Genomic DNA, 3,948 nt, shown 5'->3' with positions numbered 1-3,948 from the left:
GAATTAAGTTGATTCGAAATAGTCTTGTAGTGTAGACATACCCTAAGATAGCTGCTGCAAATCCCCTTTTTATACTTCCACATTCCCCCAAGGCTCTTCAGACCCTTCCCATAACAGCAACTCTGAGCCAAATGCTAGAAAAAGAGCAGAACTGAAGGGGCCACTTTGGGGGATTTCCCCGCACTCCCCTGTAAACTCCTCTCCCTGAGGAACAGCCGGAGCCCTCTGGTGGCATCACCTGAAGAACGAGCTGCCCTGGACTCCCCCAGCAGCCCTCAGGGACAGGCAGACAAAGGCTGATTCCATTGGCCCATCCACTCTCCCTACCGGCTGTCTGAATTAGCTGGGGGTTCGTTCAAGCTTGGTATTGAGTGAGGAAAAGACAGGCAGGACCAGGGTAACACTGAAAAGCCAAGTGGCTGCGTTTATTTAGGGATTTCTTTACACCTTGGGCCGGGGGAGGAGGCAATTGCCAACTGGGACTCAGATAAACAATGCAAGCAAATTCAAAGCAATAACAATGTACTGTATACTGCTCGCCACACCACCAAATAGACAGGCACACCAATCTCTCAAGGTAGGAATCGGGTTCGTCAGGGCGATGCCCGGTGCAACACAGAAAAGAGACCCACGGGCCACTGCCTCAGCCACCCTTGCGTTCACACAGAGGATAAATCCAGAGTGTGGTGCGGCTGCAGCTGGGCAGATTCCACTCACTCAGACCGCGGGGACTGGACCCCCTTGGTCAGCTACTCTCTAAGTAGAGGCAGCTCCCAAGTTTAAACACACACACACTGGACACAGACAGGGCAGTGATTCATTCACATAAACAGTTTGCAGTTAACAATTCAATAACAACTAGAACAATTATTACAAGCTAGCTAAGCAATTGTGCAATTCTGAGCTCACTAATACAATCCTGATATCCTGAGTAGATATTTGGTACCAAGTTAGGTAGGGGAAAAAATAAGAGGCTAGATAAGCTAACTGTCAGATATCAAAAAGCAAATACCGCACTCCAGGCGCAGCCGACCAGCAGAACAGACACCAGAAGCATGACAAGCTGACAGGGATCGGGTCCAAACGACAACGAATCCAAACAATACGACACGAGCGCGCTTTACCGGGAGGAGACCCTGGCCGAAAGAGTGATCAGGTCCTTCAGCTAACACACGGATGCTCCACACAAATTTTGGGGGGAAACCTAGTTTTATAGAAGGGTCTCACTCCCTCGTGTCAGCATCTGATTGGCTCCCTGGTCCCTCCTCCCTTCAGGCTTCGAGCTGTTGCCACCCCACGTCGGAAGGATTTGCACACGGCACACTGGAGTTGACGAGTAAACAAATTTGACCCTTAGATGACTGGGTCCAAAAAGAGCAGGAAAGTGAGTCTCTGGGCAGATTTAACCTGACCTCCAGACGACCGACCCAAAAAAAACAGGTTGCCGGGCAGAATCAGGCCTTCACACACAGAACTAGCCTGACCTTTAGATGGCCCAGCAGGAGAGAGAGAAAAAAAAAACAAAAACACAGGAGAGCATACACAGCCAGTGTTGCTGGGCAGGATTGAGTCTCTGCCCTCTCCTATACAACAAGAACTTGGTCCAAGATGGAGGCTGCCTTGTCCTTTTAACAGGACAAGATGGCCATGGACCGACAAGTGGCCATACATAGCCATAACTGTGCAAGGGATTGCGACACCGGCCAGAATCAGCAGCGACTCCGGTGGGGCTGAGATGTGAATCCTGCAGGAAAATCAGACCAGGGCCCCGGGCAGACCCCAAAACTCATGAGACACAGACCCCAGCAGCACGGGGGTGTCTGACAATACATAGGGTGACCAGATGTCCTGATTTTTGGGTCTTTTTCATATATAGGCTCCTATCACCCCCCACCTCCTGTCCTGATTTTTCACACTTGCTGTCTGGTCACCCTAGACAATAACACACTGGGAGCGGGGGCTGGGTTTTTGCTTTGTAGCCTCTGCACCCTGAGGGGTTCCAGTTCCTGATCACTCCTAAAGCTGGTTTGATCAGTTCCAGGAGGAGAAAAGCTTTTCTCTGCCCCTCCCCCTTCGCTTCGCGTGGGGCGGAAAAGCTGCCTGGGCATCTCCCCCACTTCCCCCGCCAGTCTCCCCACATCCCCCCGCCCCTCACATCTTCCCCCATTCCAGCCTCGCTCCCCTCAGCCCCACAATCCCCCCGATCCCCCCGCATCGCCCCATCTTCCCTTCAGTGCCCCCCGCCCCCATCCCAGCCTGCCCCCCGCAGCCCCGCACCCGCCTCCTGCCCCACCCCGTTCCCCCGCCTGCCCTCACCCCCGGCACCTCTTTAGCCTCCGCCCCCTGCAGCCCGGGGGTGCCGGGGGGGGCGGGTCTCTCTCACCTTCCCTCCGAGCGGGGCCCCCCGGGGCAGGGGCCGGGCCGGGCTGGGGGCTCTGCCCTGGGAGAGGCTCCTGGGGGGGGGAGCAGCGGGAAGGGCCCTGCTGGAGATTCCCCTCTCCCGGCTGCAGCCCGGGCTCCGGGCTCCCAGCACCAGCCGCCCCCCGGGGCTCGGGGATCTCGCCAGGAGCCTGGGAGCCAGAGTCACCGCAGCGGCTGCGAGTCGCTTCCTGCGGCCGGGCCTGAGCCCAGCGCTCGCTGCCCGGAGCCGCCTCCCGGCTGCTCCTGGGTCCTAGCGCTGAAGGGATCGCGCTGCAGCATCTCTGGGTCCGGCTCCTGTTCCACTCCCAGGCTCTAAGGTCAGAAGGGCCCATCATGAGCATCTGGCCCAGGGGGTCTCACGAACAAATTTGGTGGCCTCAGAGTGTGGCCAGCAACACTCACCGGTGGCCGCTCTGACACTTTCCCCTATAATCCTTTAACTAACGTTAGGAGAAGCCAATAAATATGCACAGAGGTTGGGGGGGGGGGGGGAGGGACGTTCCTCCTAGTGTGGGGAACTCTGGTCCCTATAACCCCCAGGCTGGGCTCAGGGCTCCTGAGGTGCTCAACCCCCAATCTTCTTGTGATCACCCAGGACAGGTATTTCCCATCGTGGGGTGTTTGCTTCACTCTGGACACTTCCCTGATCATTGCATCAGAACAAATACAATTTATTAAATAACAAGTAATACAAAAATGAGGAGAAAAGTGGGAAAGATTAAAGGAAAACATGTCACTCCACTCTGTGGGGGGCAGGGGGACCACAAACAGTGTCTGTAGGATGCCAGGGCAGTTCACAGTCTGTTCCTCCCATGTCCCAGGCCTCCTGCCCAGGCCCTGGCTGTGCTGCAGGGATGCTGCGGGTCAGACACTTACTCTGGTGGTGGCCACATGCCCTCAGGATCTAGGTGGCAGGATCCTTCTCCTAAATCAGCCTCTTCCTGTCAGGGTTATTTATAAATAAATAAATGGCGATATACCAATCTCCTATAACTGGAAGCAACCTTGAAAGGTCATCGAGTCCAGCCCCCTGCCTTCACTAGCAGGACCAAGTACTGATTTGTTCCCAGATCCCCAAGTGGCCTCCCTCAAGGACTGAACTCACAACCCTGGGTTTAACAGCCCAATGCTCAAACCACACCCAGTCTGGCCTGCAAGGCCTCTTGGCTGAGGGCATCTCCTTGCCCAGGGTCCTCTTGGTTCATTGCTCCCAGCTCCGAACTGCTCCAGTTTCCCTCTGCCACAGCACTGCTGCTGCTCTGCGTCCAGCCCAACACTCCTCTTTCCTTGGCACCTCCCGCTCTGCTCTGGCCCAGCCAGCTCCACTCACACAGAGGAGAGGAGAGGACCCCGGGCTGCTGACTCCCTCATTGGCTTGCCTGGCCTGTCAATCAGGCTGACTTAAAGCAATGACCCCTTTCCATTGTCAGTCTCAGGATCTTGATTTCTCATTGGCCCTTCCCCTTTCTTTTGGTATTAGGAAGTGGCCAAACGATTGAGATGGCCAACTAGTGGCCAACTCATTAA

The sequence above is a fragment of the Mauremys mutica genome, chromosome 12 (assembly GCF_020497125.1).
Source record: "Mauremys mutica isolate MM-2020 ecotype Southern chromosome 12, ASM2049712v1, whole genome shotgun sequence".
NCBI classification, from domain to species: Eukaryota; Metazoa; Chordata; order Testudines; family Geoemydidae; genus Mauremys; species Mauremys mutica.
Note: the sequence above shows the minus strand (reverse complement) of the source record.